Consider the following 23,248-nt stretch of genomic DNA (forward strand, 5'->3'; position numbering starts at 1 on the left):
AGGATGAGCAGAAAGCCTCCCAGTTGTACTCTGGATATTAGCACCATCTACTTTACATCACGTTGTGTCGACTAGAAGATCCCCCACTTTGATTCATGGCCCGAGCTGAGAGAAGAGATCTCGTCTGAGGAACAAGGGGGATTCTGTAATCGGCTTCCAGATCCCAAGGCCATGGACCAGGATTTTACACTCCCACACAAACGAGGGGGAGCATGACATTTTAGGGACAAGGGTCCCTCTGGGTTCCCACCTGCCCTGACCTTACAGCACTTTTATGCTGACCAAGTCCTTGGATGGTATAAGCCAGAGCTGGTTTAGCTCACAGGGCTAATCGCTGGCTTTTAAAGCAGGCCAGCAGCACAGTTCGATTCCCGTACCAGCCTCCCCGGACAGGCGCTGGAATGTGGCGACTAGGGGCTTTTCACAGTAACTTCATTGAAGTCTACTCGTGACAATAAGCGATTTTCATTTCATTTCAGAGTTCCCGCCCATGACTGCTTCTCATGCAGTCATTCTCAAAGGCTGGTCCGCGAGGGTACTCCAGGTGGGCCGTATGTCCAAAATGCAAGTTCCTGACAAGCAATACCATTGCCAAGGCTAAGTGGGGAAATTAAATACATTTTTTTAAAAAATTTAGAGTACCCAATTCATTTTTTCTAATTAAGGGGCAATTTAGCGTGGCCAATCCACCTACCCTGCACATCTTTGGGTTGTGGGGGCGGAACCCACGCAAAGACGGGGAGAATGTGCAAACTCCACATGGACAGTGACGCAGAGCAGGATAGAACCTGGGACCTCGGCGCCTTGAGGCAGCAGTGCTAACCATTGCACCACCGTGCTGCCCTGCTATGTGAGGAAATAGGCTAGAACGCCCATCTCCACATCTCACGTGGCATCACAAAACCAGACCAGCTCCCCTGTCCACAACACGAGTTGTCATAAGTGTGAGCAATAACAATGTGATTTTATAAACAATTTGTTTGAGTAAAATGGAGGTAAGCTAAGTATTAGTGTCTCAGAAGAATATTACGATGATTAAATGTTTCAGATAAACTTGTCCCCTTGTAGTATTAATGTTTATACTTTTGTGGCATGAATTAATAATTGAGTTATGATATTTAATAAGAAAGATTAATGCCCATAAATCTATTACATTCAATAATGAAAAAGCAGCAAAATATTTATAATTCTCATAAGTTCCCATTAATTGTGATGATTTATTTTGCGATGGGCTAACAAAAATGGGTGGGATCGGTTGGTGGTCCGTGGGGTCTTATATCCCGCTGACATGATCGGTGGATGGAAAAGTTTAAGGACCACTGGTCTAATGACCACTGCTGAGTGGTGCACATGTTAGGATAGGACTGGGCTCATGTGGGGTGGATCCATGTGCCAGGCCCTTCAGGAAAGAAACTTAGTAAAGTTGAGGAACAGTAGTTTTATTAAGTTCTAAAAAAAAACTTACTTATCAGGTGTATTGTTTTATTTAAGAAACATTACACTTAAGTGATTCATAAGTGCCTGCTGTGTGTGGTGCATTTCCTACTTTATTTTTTTAAATTTTTGTTTGAAAAGCATTTTATTGGAGCATTGATAATTTTAACATTTAAACATTGTTTCCTCCTTTCATTAACCTATTTAACATATATCATTATGTTCTGACGGCGTACAGTTTAGAGGTAAAAGTGAAATGAAGCAGATTACTTTTGGAGTAAGGCAAATTGGTTACTTTTTCAGAGAACTGGCACAGTCATAATGAGTCGAAAGACCTCTTTCTGCGTTGAATCTTGCTCCGAACCTTGAGAATTACAGGAGGGAATTTTTTCTTCCTTTTCCTCCGAACGTGTTGACTCCTTGCTGGGGTATAATTTTTGCCAATCTAAGTGGCCACGTGAGCACAAAGGCTGAGAGGCGGCACCACAGGCCAACCATTATCCCATTCTCACTTGCTGTCCATGTGCACGTACTTTCCAACAGTTATCAGAGTAATGACGGGAGGCAGGAACCCAACCTGATTTATTCCCCACAGTGCGCCCAGGGGTGCCGAGGCCAAGGTTTGATGTTCAGGCCACTCTCGGTGCTGAGATCAGCAAACTCAGCAGCCAAGTGTTTAAATAGTCACAGTGAAGGGTCTGGCTTCATTCGCGCAGGCAAAACAGTGCTTGATTCAGGCTTTTGGTGCCCCCTAGTGATTACATTCTGCTTCTCTGATCACCATCGCAGAGCCAGGCACTGAATGAAATTGTCGATTGTGGCAGTGTCAGGGAGAATGAAATATCAAACTTTATCTGCTTCTTTATTATCTCAGACAGGCCAACCAGTGCAAGGGAGTCAGCAAATGCTGCTCAGTATCAATTCATTATTTTGGCAGAGAGCAGGCTGCATGCCTTCCGCTTAAAGGGCCAGGGTTTGTGCGAAGCGACGAGGAGCCTGAAGGAAGTGTGATTGTGGTAAAATCTGCTATGGTTCCTGCTCCTAAATGTGATCCCTATCTGCAAAGAAAATGTGCATGGACATCAAAGTGAGAGCAGGATTGGCCTCATTGATTACACCCTCACTGCCATTTCATCCTCAAACACTCACTGTCTAAGATCACGAGGTGCCTCAAAGGGAGAAAGAAGAAGAAAACATGTCAATTGGAGGAATTAACAGAATAATTTTCAAAAGCCGGGCGCAAGTTGAGATACCTTTTATGTACCTATTAAGGAGTTCGGGCCAGAGACAATGCAGTAGAGTTGGACACTGAAATGTACGTGTTTGAATCTTTAAAATGTAACAACTTTTGAAAATAAGCTAAATTACTTCCAGTGGTGTTAACAAAGCTCAACATCCTATGTCGCTTCACACAAGTCAGTTTTTGTTTCACGAAACTTGTATTGCTTTTCCTTATAAATATGTTTTCTTTTCTTCATGTTTCTCAAGTCCCTCTATCATTTCTGTGGATAGATAAGTATTTTACTTCATTAAAGTGTGAGTTTGACGTTAATTGAGTTCCAAGGGCACGTGTCGTGTCACACACAGAACAACCTATATCAGCTAGTGGCAAACTCCATCAGACAACACCAACCCCACCCCCAATCCTCCACACCCCCCACAACAAAATGGCTGATTTGGGAAATGGAAAATGCCACATTGCTGAAGTAAGATCTGCTGTCCTGAGATTCAAGCAGAGCACGGGATGTTTAGTTTTGCAGCTTGGTACGCCATGTCTGACCAGAGAGTACTTGACTCTTTGTGCCAAACAATTACTGATGCACTACCAATTACGACGAGACGAGAGTAGAATGTAATTGAGGCTTTATTACATAGAGATGTGTGTCCTCCTGCAGCAGCTGATGAAATGGCTGCTGTACGGGGAGCACACATATTTATACTCCGCCTACTGGGCAGAGCCAGCAGGCAGGGATCTACCCCGTACCTGTAGTACAGGGGCCTTGCTGTAAAACCAATATATATACAGTATATACATCAGTGGTGACTACCACAATTACCCAACATTGAAACTCCCTCACCTTGGTGAGTACAAAATTCACAAAAGAAACGACAATAGAGAGGCTCTCCACCATTGGCAAGAATCGCGGAAATGGCAGAAATCCCCAGCCAGGCTGGGGTTCAAACATGGAGTGTGATTTAATAGAAAAAGCTCTAGGTGTCATGCTGGACGTGATTAGTCGGGTGTTTCCCAACTGCCACGTTGGTGAGATCGCGGCCTGTATTTAACGGCACTTGGTGTCGAAAATCAGCCCCAACGAGCTTCTCGACATTACTAGCCATCTCGCCATCTGATTCGCCAGACTCGCACCTTGGCAGCTCACCGCTAACAAAGCTCCCTCAGAACTCACCCCCAGCCAGCACACAAGCATGGCACCCTGGAGACCTGCTCCCCGCATTGGCTGTGCCGACCTGTCCAGGCTTCTGGATGTCTTGAATGCGAGCTGAGTCATCCTGTTTCCCCAAGGGGGTCGGAGGTCCAGCAGCGGGGCTGCCAGTGCCACCTGGGAGGCAATGGCAGCAGCCGTCTGTTCTGGCAGCATGACCAGGAGGATCACCGTACAGTGCTGGAAGAAGTCCAATGAACTTCACCGAGCCGTAAGGGTAAGTTAACACTGGCCCCCTGTCATCTGATCCCCCTGTACCCCCCAGACCTCCAACCCCCCACCACGTCAGCGGCTGGCAACTCGCACCCCACCCACATCTGAGCACTGCATTTCTGCCCCAGCACAACCTGGCACCCCCCAGCACAATCCCTCCATGTCCATATGCGGACACAGTGCCCACACATGCCACCTACCATAGAACCCCCCCCCCAATGCACCAAGTGTACGGCTCACAAAGCCCCCTCTCTGTCCCTGGAGGAGAGGTTAGCCTATAATAGGCCTGAAAGGGACATTCGGATGATGGAGCTCCAGACACTAGAGTCCTCACCCCCTATGAAGAACAGGCCCTGGAGATCACGGGGTTGACCGAGGAGAGGGCAGTCACTGACAGCGAGGTTGATCTGCACCGCAGAGGTGAGGATCCATTGCCCTCTAACCCAAATAACCTGTCTCAAGTGAGTTTTTCATGTCCGACAAAATGATTCCTCCTTCCCATTGACCACATGTCCCTTTTCTCGCAGGATCTCCAACTGATGGGCCGGACCATCTGGGCTCATCCCCTCACCACAGCAGTGGAAAGCCTGGTGCAAGGCAAGGATCAGTCTGTGATGGCCATGGCTGAGAGCCTCAACATCATGTCCGAATCGCTGAGGGATATGTCCCAGACACAGGTGGGCACTGCAGAGCATGTCCTAGTCGCTGAGGGAGATGTCCCAGACACAGGTGGACATTGCTGAGGCACTGCAGAGCACGTCCCAGTCGCTGAGGGACGTGTGCCAGACGAAGGTGGACATTGGCACTGCAACGTATGGCTAAGTCACTGAGGACCATCGCTGAGGGCGTCAACAACATAGTGCAAACAATGGGGAGCCACCAGGGCTTGCAAAGCCAAATGACTCAGAGGCATATAGAGCTGCCCCTTCATCCAGTGGAGATCCCCAGGATCATTGAGTGCACGCTGGGGGAGGCAGGGGAGTCTATCTGTAGTTAGGGACAATGGAAATATTACATGTGCACCATTAAATCAAGCGGATGCATGTGCAGCCTCTGTCACGTCATTCCCCACAGAAGGCCTGCCTGCACCCCTACCCCTGTTGCCTTCCAGTCCCCCAACCCCAGCCCCCCTCCCCCCCAGCTCAAAGTTGATAAAGTCAGCTAACCAGGCAAACAGGGAATCCATGACCTCACATGTACCCAGGGGAATGCACTTGGGAGTTGTAAATTGCTTACAAAACTAACCATGCCAATTCCTTATTCGCAATTTGGGCAAATGCTGTGACTTTCTGAGTTTGAGACTCAAGACCAAGGGGAAACTAATGTACTCCCCTACATGAGCAAACAGGGTATTAGTCACCTCCTCGTGTATTTGTGTGCTTCTGACTGAGATATACCAGGCAGGTCTCCTGCTGATCCCTGGAAACAGCCTGAGGTATAGAGGTTCATTAGCCGTTAGCTGTGAAGCTAAAGTCTCCTCACAGACAGTGGGAGTTAAAGTGACCTGAAGCATATAATCAAGAGGAGGGCTGTTTGGTTGGACAGACAGGCAGCAGCTGTAATAGCCTCTGTTACAGGAATATACAATATTGAAGGGTGTTTGTAGGTCCCACAGACTCTAAGCCGTTCACCACCCACCCCCACCCCGCGCCCGGGGGCAACCCCCGACTTATGACGCCCAATGCCCTGATCAGGCCCATCCCCCATGCCCCCCTCCCCAGCACCCCAAGCACTGGGGCAGAAGCTCCAGTGTCTTCGGGCTGTATGCCGGAAAATGAAAATGGCTACTCACCTCCTCAGTCCCCTTCTGCAGACATTGTGCCAGCTTCACGTTTTTAAAAAGGAGTGCTGAACAATGCCCCCCTGATCTCTCACTGGGGAACCGGTTAATTTCTGGGAGGCCGTTACATTGGAATTTCATCTTGCTAATGAGATGGAGATTGGGCTAATTGGGGTCAATCATCTTCTTGCCATTTTTGGGCGGAATCCGAAACCTGCCACCGGGACTTGGCCGGTTAGGTGGCGAACTGATTCGCGCCCGGAACAAATCCCGATTTTGGCCTCTCCCGCTATTTAACTAGAGTGTCCAGATCCGAGCTGGGCGCAGCACAATGGTTAAATCACGCTCATGATCAATTTGAGGAGGCAGCTAGCCATTTGAACCATCAGCTGTCGACACTGACTTCCGATTTTTTTCATCCCAGCTGTGTGAATCCTAGAGTGCGCACAAGAGACGAGGTCAGAGGAGATCTGTTTTTGAGGCATTTTCTTTATGGAGACAGGAGACCCTTGGCGAAGTGTAAGGTTATATTGACGTTTTCATTCAGTGCCAGGGCCATAACTCCCACTGTCCTCTGATGACCAAAGAAAGTAGGAGATGGGCTGCTGGTTTGCCAAGGTGGTTTTCCATTGCCTCACTGAGTCTTGCTCCCAGGTGCAGGGAACAGATTATTGCTTCACAAGTGTTCATGGCACTTTGTCCAAAGAGGCCAATGCAGCCGCTCACAAATTGGCAGTAGAAGCCAGTTATACTGAGCAGTCAGCAGAGGAAGGGTCGAAGGTCATAATGTAAATACTGTAGCACCGGTGCCAGCAAGGAGGGGAGTTAGGATAACCTGGTTCTGCCCTGTGGGGAGGATGTATAGACTGAGGACATCCTACCTCAACATGACAGAAAACCAATGCCAGAGAAGACTCAGGTTGAGCCGCGATGCTGTGAGAGACAATTGTCGCAGCAGCAACTGGAGCCACAATCCATCAACCCCCATGTCCTGCCAGTAGCTGTGGAGGTAACTGTCATGCTGAACCTCTATACCTCAGGCTGTTTCCAGGGATAAGCAGGAGACCTGTCTGGTATATCCCAGTCAGAAGCACACAAATACACGAGGAGGTGACTAATACCCTGTTTGCTCATGTGGGGGAGTACATTAGTTTCCCTTTGATCTTGAGTCTCAAACTCAGTCACAGCACTTGCCCAAATTGCAAGCATCCCTCACGTGCCGGGCAGCATTGACTGCGCTCATGTTACAATAAGGCCCCAAATCTGCATGCGGCCAACTTCATGAACCACAAGTCATTTCACTCCATCAAAGTGAAGTTGGTTTGTGACCACAATAAGGCATTTCTTCAAATTGGTGTAAGATTGTCAGGCAGCGACAAGAATTCTTCATGCTAAGCAACTTGCAACTCCCCCATCGATTTTATATGGCTCCCAGGGGATAAGGTCTTTCCCTGAAGAGCATACTATGAAGAGAGGCTGAATGAGCTTGGATTGTTTTCTTTAGAGCAAAGAAGGCTGAGGGATACCAGACTGAGGCGCATAAGATTATGAGGGGTCTGGGCAAGATGGATTGGAAGCATCTGTTCCCTGAGTTTAAAGGTCAAAAACTCAAAAAGTACATCAATAAGCACTTGAAATGTCATAACATTCAAGGCTAGGTTCCAAGTGCTGGGAAGTGGGATTAGTGTAGATTTAGTGTAATTTTGTCGGTGCAGACTCGATGGGCCAAAGGGCGTCTTCTGTATTCTGTGCCTCAATGGGTGCGATTCTCTGGAAAGATCTCTTTGTGTGACAGCAAGCAAAACTACCATGGGTTTCTCGGCGCTCAGCCCGGCGAGGCCGGCTACACTATTCATCGTTAATTGGTCCACTTAATGAGGCCCCATGGGCCGCAAATGAAGCCTCGCCAGCTGAATTGCCGGGACCACGCTCGCCAGCCCTCCCGCCGCTAACAAGGTTCAGCAGCACTTAAACAGAAGCACAACCAACCCCACTCAACCCGCAGCCATGGCACCGAGACGCCCGGCCCCACGGTTCGGGATGCAGACCTCGGGAGGCTCCTCGATGCGGTGGAGGCCAGGAGGGCTGCTCTGTTCCCCTGATGGGGCCTGGAGGGTGAGCCACAGGTCAACCAAGGAGAGGGCCCAGATTGGCGTAGTGGTGCCGGACGTAAGAATCCTCGCCACCTTGGAGGAACGGGCCCTGGAGGTGACGGGGGTTGCTGAGGACAGAACTGTCACCAATGTGGAGGTCGCCGCACGCCGCAGAGTTGAAGAACCACCAGGCCCCACCTGCCAGTCCTATCAAATGTGAGTTGTTGATGCCATTCAGACTGACCCATCCCTCCCACAGACTACGTGTTCATTCTCCCACAGGTCCAATTGTGCCCAATTAATCCATTTAGACAACCACAATCAAAGGTAGAGTGAAACTACAACAGCAGCCATGTTGTCACCAGGAGCACCATGGAATTGGCATTGTAAGAATGATATCTCGATGCCTCAATCATTCAGGTGGTAGTCTCCAATATGCAGCATCAATGTTTTCAAGAATAATTGTTGCATGCACAATATTGCCAATGGCCTCTTTGTCATTTAGTTGGGGCCCCACCCCTTTAATAACATGGTCATCGTAAAAGCATTCAAAAATGCAGATTTACGCTACATCCAACCTGGCCAATGGTCCAGGTTAAGCATCAGGCACCTCATGCATGACTCCTGGTTTACATATACCTCTGAAAACCACACAAATCACATCTTGTGACAGCGGAAAGGACAATGCAGCCACTGTATTGGTGACAGCCCATGTGACAGCCCATGACCGATGTTAACTGGACAGTACATCGACATGAGCATTGCTCACGCCAAGGTCAAAGTGGAACTCTGCAGAGCGGTTGAATGTCTAGCACCGAGCACTCATGCTTCAGACGCACTCGCTTGAATCTTTGAATTTTGGACGCCTAATTGAAGCAATAGAGAAGGAATAAACTCACAAATGCCTCACCAATCAGGCCATGTTAGTACTCTAGGGGAGATAGTGCCTTGTGCTCACTCCTACGATATGCACCCCACCCCTTGTTGCCTCGGTGGAGGCACACTTATCTGTCTGAAAGACAATGAGAAGTGTTTTGGACAGCCTTATTGTGCAAGCATCCATTTGCAACCTCCTTCAGCTATGGCCTCTGCATCTCTACATGGGCAGTCGCGGTCACTGGCACATGTACAACAGAGATAGGTTCTGGTGGATGGGCCAGGGAGGTGGTGGAGGTGAGGGAGTTGAGGATCTCTCGTCACCTTCCCCCTCCTCAGTTATCACCACGGCTCTTGGTTGGCCTTCAGGTGGTGTTGATGTGACTGGCTGCTGGTGTGCAGCAGTTGTCCAATGCAGCAACTATCGGGCCAACAGTGCAACTGTCCTATAAGGGGTACACGACTATTCCTGTATTCCGAGGACGTCAGCGCTTGCACTCAGAGCAGACTGATCCAGCTTACTGAAAAAGACTTGCATCCTTTCCGGACAGAGATGCTGTTGCTGCATGTGTCTCTCCATGGGATGGGCTAATCTTTCATGGTCAGAGCTCAAGTGGCTGAGCCCTCAGGGCAATGTGGAGCTCATGTGGATTGGGGACTCCTCCGTTCATAGTCCAAGAGCTCTCACTGCCTCAGGGAACTCTGCCAGATGTCCACACATTACTCCAGGTTTGGCCAAATACTATGTCCCAAAAGCTGACTCCTGAGGTTTCACATTCCTGCCCATTGGAGCACCATTGTGACATTACACCCTCCACCGAGGGGAACTGTGCATAGCTATCTCTGACACTTCCTCCTGCACGCTGGCGTGGTGACTTTCACTCTGTGCCACTGATTCTGAATACCAGCAAAAAGCGTTTTAAAAAGTCAGGCCACGAGCAGCACAGTGGCGCAGTGATTAGCCCTGCTGCCCCATTGCGCTGAGGACCCGGGTTCTATCCTGGCTTCGGGTCACTGTCCGTATGGATTTTGCATATTCTCGCTGTGTCCGTGTGGGTCTCACCCCAACAACCCAAAAATGTGCAGGGTAGATGGATTAGCCACGCTAAGGGGTGGTACAGTAGCATAGTGGTTAGCACTGTTGCTTCACAGCGCCAGGGTCCCATGTTCGATTCCCGGCTTGTGTCACTGTCTGTGCGGAGTCTGCACGTTCTCCCCATGTCCGGTTTCCTCCCACAAGTCCCGAAAGACGTGCTGTTAGGTAATTTGGACATTCTGAATTCTCCCACTGTGTACCCGAACAGGCGCCTGAGTGTGACGACTAGAGGATTTTCACAGCAACTTCATTTCAGTGTTATTGTAAGCTTACTTGTGACAATAATAAAGATTACAAATTGCCCCTTAATTGGAAAAACAAGCAAAGAAAGTCATACCAGGAAGATGCTGTTGAGCAGAGGGGTGTCTGAGATCACAATGCCAAGGGTGATCTTCATGTGGCCCAGGGCTTGAAGAGACAGTGCGGACACGGGATGCCCATCCCAGGGGAGGATCCAAGGGTCAACCTGTCACCCACTACCTGAGCCTCCTACCCACAGGACCTTTGGGGACCCGTTCCCTCTGCCACCTGGCAGTGGTGGCAGAGGGGCACATTGTGACCCCATTGATCCCACCCCGCTCCTCGGTGTTCATCGCGCCAGGGCTGCGCTTGTGCATTCCGCCACCAAAGCCCACCTGGTGGACTTCCCACTGTAGGGATTGGGTAAACATGCGGTGGGTGGGCGGGGGGGTGGGGTGGAGAATCCCAGCTTTTGCATGCAGATCAGCAATTTGCATTTTCCCGATACCACAGGGTGGGCAGCCCGCTATGGGTGGCAGCACGGGAGTGAAGATTGGGGATGGGTTGGCCGCCCAGCGCCAATCCCATTTTTCGGCTGAAGCTCCATTCTCCACCCAATCAGGATTTGCGATCACAGCGAGAGAGATCGGAGAATCCCGGCCATTAACTCTGGGAGCGATCTAAGGGAAAGATTTCAAATGTTATTTATGGCGGTTTTTGCTGGGAGTTTCCTGCCGGCTCTGTTGGTGAATTCCCCATCCTGGGGATGGGCCGAAGTCCCGCCGCTGACAGGCCTCTCCCACCCATGGGAATTGGAGCACCTTTAGTGCCGGCGGGAATGGCGGCGCGAGCGGTCCCCCGGGGTCCTGGGGGGGGGGGGGGGCGCGGGGCGATCGGACCCCGGGGGTGCCCCCACGGTGGCCTAGCCCGCGATCGGGGCCCACCGATCGGCGGGCGGGCCAGGGCCTTGGGGCACTTTTACTTCCGCCGCCGCCACGGCCTCCACCATGGCGGAGGCGGAACAGACCCCCCCTACCACGAATGAGCCAGTGGTGACGTCAGCAGCCGCCAACGCACTGGTGTATGCGCGGATCGGCGAAGGCCTTTCGGCCAGCCCCGACGCGGGCGGCGGGCGCCAAAGGCCATTGGCGCTGGTTTTGGCGCCAGTTGGCATGGTGGAAACCACTCCGGTGCGGGCCTAGCCCCTAAAGGTGCGGAGAATTCTGCACCTTTGGGGAGGCGCGACGCCGGAGTAGTTGGCGCCACTCCGCTACGCCGGGACCCCCACCCCGCCAGGAAGGGGAGAATCCCGGCCCTGGTCTTCAGAGATCAGGCCAACATTTTGAAAGGGTGCCCCAATCTCTAAAAGGGTTGTGGGTCCCCCCCACTCATGGGCAATGTCACCCCCCACACTCATGGGCATTACCCCACACCATCCCAAGTGATGACACCCTGCTATGGAGTTATTGAGTTCCCCGCCCCCCCCCCCTTACAGGACCCCCACCCTTCACCCCACCCAACCTTCCAGAGGCCCCTTCGTACCCACCCTACACCCCTCCCCCTCTATTCATGGGCAAGGCTCCCCCAGGCCCTGCCTCTTGGCACTGCCACCCTGGCACCTTGGCATTGCCAGGATGCCCACATTCCAGAAGGAGGGCCAGGGGGCCTCCCTGTCCTGATCACCCAAGGGCCTCAAATAGCCCGGGAGATCCCCCGGTGCCGTTCAGCGTTGTCTATGTTTGTGTGGGCCAGTACAAAATGGCGCTCAACTGGGGACTCCCTGGGGGAGGCCCTTAGATGCTGGGAGCCCGGTAGATCCCAGGTGAGCACCCCTATGTGAGTTGAAAACCTACTTAGGCGCACGAGGTTTGGTCTTGCCCATACTGGCTGCCAGGAAGCCCAGGGGAGGATTCTCCCAGCATCTACCGGCCGCGTCGCACTCCTGTTCGGGTGTGACCCGGCCGATAGATCGCGCCCTGTTTCTCTCTCTGCGCATGCTGCCATTTGCAGCATTTTCTGTTCATGTTAAAATGAGCTCCTGGACAATGTGTGTTACATGTTGGCTTCTACGGGGAAAGAAATAGCACAGCTGCCAGTACTTCTTTGCATTTTATTTTCAATAGTGATGCAGACAAGTGCAGAAAGTAATTAAAAAGACTGATGGAATGTTGACTTTTATCTCAAGTGGATTCGAATGCAAAGGAATCAAAGACAGTTATATAAGGCTCAGGAAGGGGCAGCACAGTGGCATAGTGGTAAGCACTGCTGCCTATGGCGCTGAGGACCTGGGTTCGAATCCTGACCCTGGGTCACTGTCCGTGTGGAGTTTGCACATTATCCCCGTGTCTGCGTGGGTTTTAACCCCACAACCCAAAGATGTGCAGGGTAGATGGGTTGGCCATGCTAAATTACCCCTTAATTGGAAAAAAAAAATTTTTTAATATATTAAAAAGAGAAAAAGAAAAAATATATATAAGGCTCAGGATAGACCCCATCTGGAATACTGGAAAGTTTGTGCAATGCATGTTCACTGGAATAATTCCAGGACTTAAAGGATTAAAAAGTAAGGACAAGTTGCACGGACCTGTGCGGAGGTGGTAGCATACTAGTATTGTTACTGAACTAGTGATCCAGTGACCCTGGTAATGCTTTGGGGACCTGGGTTCGAATCCCACCAGGGCAGACGGTGAAATTTGAATTAAATCAAAATCTGTATTTGGAAGCCTAGTGATAATGATGATTCTATTGTCGTAAAAATTCATTTGGTTCACCAATGACCTTTAGGGAAGGAAATACGCCATTCTTACTAGGTCTGGCCTACATGTGATCCCTGATCCACAGGAATGTCTCCTGTAAGGGCCACAGAAACCACTCAGGTAAAGGGCAATTAGCGATTGGCTCAGCCAGTGACACCCGCATCCTGTGAATGAATTAAAAAAGAGAGACTAGGCTTGCAATCCTTTGAGTTAGGAAGATTAAGGAATGATCTAATTGAGGTGTTTCAGATGGTTAAAGGAGTTGAGACAAAGGATCAAGAAAGTCTTGAATTCTTTCCCCAGAAAGTTGTTGCAATGTAGGGCCAATTCAATTTGTCAAAACTGAGATTGTCAATTTTATTTTAGGGAAGGGTAGCAAAATCAGCATAGGTAGATAGAGGTAAGGTGTAGCTAATTGATCATCTAATTGAATGACAAAGCGGGCTTGTGGGGCTGCATTGTCTATTCCTATTGTTATATTCCACTTTGAATAAGTTTACACAACAGCGAGACTCGGGAAAAGCCCAGGACAAAATCCCAGTGTATTAAGCAAAAGCCAGTCCTTATTCACGGTGAAAGGTGTGACCCAATCTTACTGTATCATAGCGCCTGGCTGTGAATTCTCATGTGTGACCTGTCAGTACTGAACATTATACTTAAAACTTTATGAATTTGCAGTCACAGCAGAAACCTTTGTCCACCAGGATCCCAGCAGGCATTAGGATTGCAATTTCCATCCATTAAGAAACACTTGTGTTTATTTACTGTGTCTTATGTAAATGCTTTTATAGATGAGTTAAGTTGAAGGGCGATGATTGCTGTGTTGTGGATAAACATCGTAGCTGTTCTGCACACAAGATGCTCACACTGTGAGGAATCTGATTTTATTTATTGTCACATGTACCGAAGTACAGTGAAAAGTATTTTTCTGCGACCGAGGGAGCGTACACAGTACGTACATGGTAGACAAAAAGAATCATCGACAGAGAACATTGACAAATGGTACATCGACAAACAGTGATTGGTTACAGTGCGGAACAAGGGGCCAAGCAAAGCAAATACATGAGCAAGAGCAGCATTGGGCGTCGTAAATAGTGTTCTTACAGGGAACAGATCAGTCCGAGGGGAAGTCGTTGAGGAGACTTGTAGCTGTGGGGAAGAAGTTGTTCCTATGTCTGGATGTGCGGGTCTTCAGACTTCTGTACCTTCTGCCTGATGGAAGAGTCTGGAAGAAGGCAATGCCTGGGTGGGAGGGGTCTATGATAATGTCCTGAGACAGCGGGAGGTGTAGACAGAATCAATGTGCGGGTGGTAAGCTTGTGTGATGCGTTGGGCTGAGTTCACCACACTCTGCTGTTTCTTGCGATCTTGGACCGAGCAGTTGCCATACCAGGCTGTGATGCAGCCGGATAGGATGCTCTCTATCGCACATCTGTAGAAGTTTGTGAGAGTCGATGCAGACATGCCAAATACGTTGTTGGGCTTTCTTGACAGTTGCATCAGCGTAAGTGGACCAGGACAGACTGTTGGTGATGGTGACCCCCAGGAACATAAAGCTATCAACCACCTCCACTTCGGAGCCATTGATGCAGACAGGAGTGTGTGTCGTGCTACGCTTCCTGAAGTCAATGATCAGTTCCTTGGTCTTTCCGACATTTAGAGAGAGGTTGTTTTCAGTAAACCATGCAACCAAGTGATTTATCTCCCTCCTGTAGTCTGATTCATCGTTGTTTGAGATACGACCCACCACAGTCGTATCATCCGCAAACTTGTAGATTGAGTTGAATCTCAGTGCGCTTGTTATTTTTCGGCGTGGTATTTGTTGAGGGTGGAATGTTGACCAGGACACTGGAAGGACATCACGCACCTCTTCTTTGTGCCATCTGTACAGAAGGATGGGAGTTGACATCTCATTTGTTGGATGAGATCTTCAGTGATCAAGCTCACAATGACTCTGGCATGTCAGCTTAGGCCTGTGAACTTAGTTCCTGGTGACAGACGCAAAGGAAGCTGAAACAACAAGCTTCTTATTCTCTCTTAGGTTCTTGTGATTGAAATAGCTTGGAATGAATTGAGTCTATTTACCTTCACTAGTTTTAACATCCTGCAAAAAATAGAGCTTGGAGATGCAATTTGGTGCTTTCATTTGGAAGAAAGCCATCTGAAAGAGTTTACAATTAATCTTCTTTTTCTTCTGGCTGCATTCCATGTTCATAAAGTTAAATTTGTTAAATTTAAACTTAATTGGATTATTTTTAAATATGAAGTGGCAAAACCACCACCACACTCTCCAAAGATTAAATGATATAATGCTTTTAGAATGCTAAACTGCAGGATTGAATTTCTCTCAAATTATAAAACTATTTGTCTCAAGTTTCTTTTAGAGTTTGCATTTCTGTCTCATTATAGCCCCACTTGCTGAGCTGTCTGAGATTAGTTCTCAGAGCAGTCAGGATCACAGAAATCAGTGTAATTATTTTGAATGCAAAGCTTCCAGTTTTCCCCTGAGCTTCTCCTGGCTGATTTCTATGGACATCTGTTTAATGGGGGCGTCTCTGGATTGCCCCATGACTCGGTGTGCAAACACCCCAGAGAAAGAATATAGTAGGAGTGATTCCTGGTTTGTGCTGGGGTTAGCTGGTCTTGGTCAGGAGACCAGGAGTGCTCCAGTTAGCCTGTGCGAGGGAGGTGAAATGTCAACATTCCGCTGCTGGAATGTTCCTTTGCATGGACATTATGTGACAACGACAATTTGCATTTATATAGCACCTATGACATGATAAAACTTCCCAAATCATGTCACAGGAGTGCCATAAAGCAAAATTTGACACTGAGCCACGTAAGGCAATATGAAGGACAGATGACCAAAACCTTAGTCAAAGAGTTTGGTTTAAAGAGCAAATTAAAGGGACAAAGCGAAGGCAGAATGATGAAGGGAAGACATTCTGGAACTTTGGTCTTGGGCAGCTGAAGACACAGCTGCCAAATTTAGAGCAATTACAACCAGGGACACCGAGGCCAGAGTTACAGAAGCACAAAGCTCTCACAGGGTTGTGTGGTTAGCAAGACGATTCAGTTTGAACTTGATGTACTATGTGGTTGAGTAGCCTGCTGATACTTACTGTCCAAGTTCCCAGATGAGAATGGTAACTTGAGCGAGGTATGGGAAGGCTGGCCATGCCATGAAAAGTCAGGGGCAAAGTTCTGCACCTTGCAATCCTGAAAATGCGAACCGTGATCGGGCAGAGAATCGGGCATCCAGCCACAATAGAGGTCCGCGCCCGTCGCCAATTCGGGCACCATGCTCTGGTCCCTTACTGGTGGTGATACTGAGGTTTGAAACCCATGCCAGCATTCAAAACCAACATTTGCATACATCTAAGTGTGATTAGTCACAGTATGCTGCGCCCTTCTGCGATGCTCTGCTCCTCTCAGGTAGAAGCCTTGCGAGTGTAAATGACTACAAGTATTTACAAATGTGAACTATGCGCCATGGCTGTGGGGGGGGGGGGGGGGGGGGGGGGGGGGAGCTGTTGGCTAAAAAAACACTGAAAAACCTTTGAAAACTGTCGGGCTCGCTGGGGGATGGCTGTCCAGGCTGGGGGCAGTAGCGGGTAGTGACTTGGTGCCAAGTCCATGGACTTGATTGACCCCTCGGGATCGGTGTGACCTGGCTCAGACCACCATTGCTGCCGCCTGTCTTTTAAACACTCTTCCTTGGTGCTACTTACAGGCTCCTGGCTGCTCACATTGCTGAGTGCTGCCTGTGTCCTTTAAATGCTGAGAAGGTCATCTGGGAGCTCACCCAGGTCGCCCCTCTGGATATCCTTATACCGCAACTCCCAGCCTTTATAAGCAGGATCAATATTTGGCACAGTGAGTTGCTGGTCTCAATCTAAAATGCATCTCGCCTGATCTACCCGAGACTTTCGGACCTAATCCCTTCACCTCAGAAACCTTAGGTGAGCGGCGCTCAGCGCTGGTCCCGAACAAACAGGGTCCAGGCGGAACAGCACTTGGGGGGGTCTCCCAGTGGATTAGAGGAACTCAAGTGGTTGCCCTCAGGGCAGGGTGGTGCCCTGGCATTTCTGGTGCCAACTGGGCACCTTGGCACTGTCAGCATAATGGTGTCACCTGGCTACCAGCCTGGCACTGTCAGGGTGGCCAGGTTGCACTGTCAGGCTGGCTGGGGCACTGGCCAGGGTGTCAAGCTGGTGGTACCAGACTGGGAATTTTTCCCTCACTGGGGATCGGGCCTGGGGTTGCCTTCCCCACGTGAGGTGGGGTAGCAGAGCTACACGGTGGCCCCAGCATGCACTGCAGCCTCCACCCCTTCCCCATTCTCACATCCACCTCTGGCTATCACTCCTGGCACTCTGCCCTCCACACTACACCCCTGGTCCTGTCGGTACCCATTCTTGCCAACAGGGGTACCAGTGGCTGGCGCTACCCACGCCAGCAGTAAGCTCTGCGGCCCCCATCCAGTGCGCTCCTGTAGGGGCTACCATGGACATTTCCCTTGGGTGGGCTGTGTGATGTCCTGCCAGTGGGTGGCACCCGGTTGTGGGTGGGGCGTGGTTCGTGGAGGGGGTGGGTGCAGCCATATGTCCCGTGTCACTCTACACAACTACTGGGTGAGCAGTAACCAGTGAGCAGTCAGTGGGGTGCGCAGCAAGGTGGCTAACTTGCAGGCAGCAGCAATGGGGTCATGCCTGGGGTCACCACCAGCCAGCCATGCCAGCGTCCGGACCGTCAGCCCACGATCACACCTCTGGAAACATGACCTACCTCTGCCTTCTCCCTCAGCAACCACTGCGCCTGTTTCTCGATTTTTAAAATCAGAAGTGAACGTCGCCAAAGGTAATTCCTCCTGGCAGAGGTTGAGCATCGCAGTAGCTGTAGAGAATAGTGGGCTGTTCCTGCTAATGATATGCAACAGCGTTTAATGTACGTGCGGCATAGATTTCATTCACGTCGCTGTTGAGGCATCGGAGCACGGCATTCCGTCAGGTGTCCGGTGCCGGCCTCGAATTTCTGCTGGCGAGCGATTCTCCACCCGATTGTGTTTCCAATTCCGGTGTCAGCCAACGGAGAAAACCGCCCCACATGTCTATTCCTGGAAAGAGAACAGCTGTGACCTGTGTTTAAACTCCTCAGATCCTTTATCTGGAGGAGGGGGGGGAGGCCGGGTGAGGGAGGGTTCTGGTATGGGAGGGGTGGGCAGGTCGTGCATTGTGGGGTTGGCCGTTGGGTGGGCTTTGGGGGAAACTCCCTAATGGAGGTTCACCAACCACATCACGTTCATGTTTGGTGATAGGTGTAGCGATCCATGCCCACATGATTCCCAGCCCAGAGGACCGGAGAATCACGAGGGCCGGGAGACTCTGGTGCCTGGCCCATTTCATCCATTAGTATCCTCCTGCTGGTGAGCGGTTGCAAACACCGATCCCAGCGCCAGCAGGAGACCGTAGCATAGTGGTCAGTGTGACGCCCAGCACGAACCTCGAATTTGGCTGGGCGCCCGATTCTCTGCCTGATCGCGATCCGCATTGCCAGCATCGTGGGGCAAAAAATCCCGCCCAATTATTATAAAATAACCTTTCATAAATTCAATAGTGGGCCAGATTTTCATCAATGACATAAAATGTAATTTTACAATGTAAAAAGGAAGTTGTATTATTGGAAAAATCGCCTCGAATTCGTCTTGTCACCTCTGCCCGCTATCACTCATTTTTCGTCCATCACTCCAAACAATGGAAACTGTGGTGTTTTACGTAACTCCGGACTAAAGGTGACGAGGGCTCATGTTCTTGGATGCATCCCTGCAGCTCATCGTAGCTCCCGATAGTCTCCTTTCCACCTTTTGTCAGCTCTCCCACAGCTTGCTAAATTTGTCTTCTGTGTTAATCACACTTCTAACCTTGATAACTTTCCGGAGCACTTCAACTTATCTCGGTCAAAATCAAAACTATCAGCCCCTATCTTCCCCTTTGTTCAGACCAGCGGGGCAAGTGGCACCGGCGCCAATCACATCCTCAGCTTCTTGGGTTCGACTAACACCTCTGAGCCTGATGGTACTCACCCATTGTGCCCGAGATAGGTATTTACACATTTACCACTTCCCTATTTCATCTCTTCCACTCTGCACCTTGTAAATTTGTTTGGGCTTATGCTGTCCATAAGAAACATGATCCTTACCAGTTACTGCTTTAGCATCTAAATCCCCACATTTATGGAAGTCTTGTTAACTCATTATTATCCCATTATCTTCATGTTTTACCCAATCTATGCTTGTCAGTAAGGTTTTAGAAATGACTAATCTAATCACTCTGTTATAAATTTTTGGAACTCTGTTCTGCTTAGTTTCAGTAATCCATTTGCCAATACCTTGGACATGATCAAGGTCTAGTCAGGATCTTGGACTTGTAAACAATTCACCATTATATAGCTTTCCTGCCAAGCTATACATATGTCCATTTAATCTCTTCTTCAATACCTCTAACTTATTGATATCCCTGCATCTTTTCTCAGTTATCTTCGGGCTTCATTGTCTCTCCCTGGGCGGAATTTTACAGTCCCGTTCTGGCAGGGGGGTTAAACTGGAAAACGCAGTGAGCCATTCAAAAATTCATTAACTTGGAGGGGGTGGGAGGAGGGGAAATCCAGAAAATCCCACAGGCAGGAGGGGTCATAAAATTCTGCCCACTTTCTTCTCCACATCTATGACTTTAGTTAATGTTTAGATTCCACGTCCTTCAGATCCTTTCATCCACACGCCCTCAATGCACACAACTTTCATTCCTCTTGTGGTGTGACATCGAATCCCAGCTTTAGTCTACTCCATCGTATTCAATCAGAACTGACAACCTTCATAAATCCAACCAAGCAGTTCTCACCGAAATGGTTCTACCATTGCTCCTTCTCCATCTCTTGACATTCTTGACTTCACTATCTCAATTCATCTCAAACTGGATTTCCACACCCCCAATACTAAAGGCAAGTGTGGATTTCTTTATGTGGTGCCACAGTTCTGCAATTTTCAAATGAGGTCCAAGTTTGTCGCAATTTGAATACTCTTCCAGTGTTCTTCTTACACTGCTGGACAGGTTACAAAAGACGATAGGTTTTTCAAGTCTCACTTCTAGCCCCCAACTTCTCTCTACATTATGTTTCTTTATTTTAGCAATTCTAAAATGGACGTTACTTCACATAACCATTCCCTTTTGTTCTTTCTGAACTCCATATATACTCTGTTACAATCTCCCATAGCTAATATTTTCCAAGACCTCAGAACAAAGAATAGTACAGAACAGGAAGCGGCCCTTTAGCCCTCCAAGCCTGCGCACATCATGATGTCTGTCTAAACTAAAACCTCCTGCACTTCCAGGGCACATGCCCCTCTATTCCCATCCTATTCATGTGTTCATCAACATGCCTTTTAAACGTCGCTATCATTTTATTTTACAAGTCCTGACATCATTCAGTCTTACCATACTAAACGTGTCTGGCACATAGCAGGTTAACATGGAACTGAGTACATTATGTGGCCATCTAAAATGGCCGCCCGCAAAGGGTAATGGGAATTGTGGTCAGGTTGGGACACAGACGATACACAGCCCCTATGTATTGTGCAGAGGAACCCAGACCTACACAGATACTTGCACCTGCTAAAGGTCAATCACTGATTTCCCCAGGACAATGGACTCAGATTGAAACAAAGCAGCAGTAACATACTCGGGGGCGGCTCTTCATCTTATTTGGGAGTGCATACGTGCCTTGGACAATAACAACTAGGGCCCGCCCAGCTATCAAGGTACCCGCCCCTAATTGGCCAGAATCGATTAGGGTGATTGAAATCCTATCAATCCGTTGGATCCCGAGTTGGGACCGCCCAAAAGAGCGCAAAAGATCGGAGGATAAGAGGAACTCTGTGACCAACATTCTTTTTTGGGACCGGCCTCTGCCCCACCATCTGCAGCACATCGACCAGCCAAGTTCAAGGGCCCGCGATCGCTACCTGAAGGACGAGCCGCAGCCTAGACGTACCTGGCGACCTCCAGCCGCCACACGTGAGGATTCAGATAAAGGCCTTATCCAACCTGCACAGAGCCGGTCACTTTAAAGTTAAGTAAAGGTCATTTAAGCTGTTTGGTATAGTTTCATATGTAGCCGCGTGTAGATTATTATGCATAGAACCAAGCTTATGTTTAATAATAAACAATAATTGAACTGGTTGTGTGGTCATTTCTCCAGTACACGGAACATACTCACATCTTGTGGTTATTATTAATAAAGATAATAGAGCAACAATTATACCCCAAAAAGCGATGCAAGAGAACCTAGGAGTCAGCTTGGTGTTGGACAGAGACAGCTCCTAGATTTAACCCTTTACTGTATATTGATACGTAATTTTTGAAGTTAATAAATACATACAGTAAACCTATTTCAGACTATGAAGACTTCATTAAGACCTACCGTATGGTATCCAACATCCTACAACATGGCAAGAAAGAATGGGAAAATCTAAAACGTTGCAAAATATTTAGAGACAAATTAAAACCCTGTGAGATTAAAAGAAATATTCAACAAAGCATTCTGACTTGAAGAAAAGCTTGAGAAGTGATGCACTATCAATTACCACAAAGACGAGAGTAGTGGAATAATCGAGGCTTTATTGAGCAAAGATGTGGTGCCTCCTGTAGCTGGAACCGGAATGGCTGCAGCACCGGCGAGCACACACATTTATACGCTGCCTACTGGGCGGAGCCAGCAGGCAGGGATTTACCCATGTACCTCTACTATACGGGCAGTGGCGTAGTACATGTAATACTATTAGTGGTGACTACCCTTCGTTCCCTGTTAAAAAAAGAGTCCGGCGGGGGTGGTGGAAACATTACAAGTTCAGTCTGTCAGGGGCCTTGACCCTCCTCTGTGATCGCCTCAGCCCTGGTGGTGATGTGGGCGCCAACTTGGTCATCTGAGACTCCGGGAACGTGTTGTCCTCGTCTTCGTCACCCCTGAGTCGAACCAGTGGGAGGACGGATCCTACTGGGGTGGGGGCTGCGGTGAGGTTCGCTGGATGGAGGGTGAGTGGCGCAGGGGTGAATAAGGCAACCGGGGGGGGGGGGGGGGGGTCAGGTCAGGGTTCATGGGTGGGGATCCAGCGGGTGCCAGGTCCCGGAGGGAGACTGTGTTCTGGCGCCCGTCGGGGTGCGCCACGTAGGCGTACTGCGGGTTCGCATGTAGGAGGTGGACTTTTTCGACCAAGGGGTCCGACTTATGGGTCCGCACATGCTTCCAAAGCAGGGGTCCAGGAACTGTCAGCCATGTTGGGAGCGAGACTCCGGAGGTGGACTTCCTGGGGAATGCAAATGCACATTCATGAGGGGTCTCGTTAGTCGTGGTGCAGAGTAGCGATCGAATGGAGTGGAGCGCGTCGGGGAGGACCACCTGCCAGCGGAAGACCGGGAGGTTTTTAGACCACAGGCCCAACAGGACAGCCTTCCAGACCGTCCCGTTCTCCATCTCCACCTGCCCGTTTCCCCGGGGGTTGTAGCTGGTCGTCCTGCTCGAGGCAATGTCCTTACTGAGCAGGAACTGATGCAGCTCATCGCTCATAAAAGAGGATCCCCAATCGCTGTGGATATAGGTGGGGAAACTGAACAGAGTGAAGATGCTGTGGAGGGCTTTAATCACCGTGGCAGAAGTCATATCGGGGCATGGGGTGGCGAAAGGGAACTGGGAGTACTCATCAATCACGTTCAGAAAATACGTGTTGTGGTCAGTGGAGGAGAGGTGCCCTTTGAAGTCCATGCTGAGACGCTCAAAGGGGCAGGAGGCCTTCACCAGGTGCGCTCGATCTGGCCGGTAGAAGTGTGGATTGCACTCTGTGCAGACCTAGCAGTCTCTGGTGACGGCCCTGACCTCCTCAATGGAGTAGGGCAGGTTGCAGGCCTTGATGAAATGGAAGAACCGGGTGACCCCCGGGTGGCAGAGGTCATAGTGGAGGGCGCGGAGTCGGTCCACTTGTGCGCTGGCACATTTACAGCGGGATAGGGCATCTGGGGGCTTGTCGAGCTTCCCCGGGCGATACAAGATCTCATAATTATAGATGGAGAGCTCGATCCTCCACCTCAAGATCTTGTTATTTTTGATCTTGCCCCACTGTATTATTAAACATGAAGGCAACCGACCGCTGGTCAGTGAGGAGAGTGAATCTCCTCTCGGCCAGGTAATGCCTCCAATGTCGCACAGCTTCCACAATGGCTTGGGCCTCCTTTTCGACAGAGGAGTGCTGAATTTCGGAGGCATGGAGG

Source organism: Scyliorhinus canicula, chromosome 4 (assembly GCF_902713615.1).
Source record: "Scyliorhinus canicula chromosome 4, sScyCan1.1, whole genome shotgun sequence".
Classification (NCBI taxonomy): Eukaryota; Metazoa; Chordata; class Chondrichthyes; order Carcharhiniformes; family Scyliorhinidae; genus Scyliorhinus; species Scyliorhinus canicula.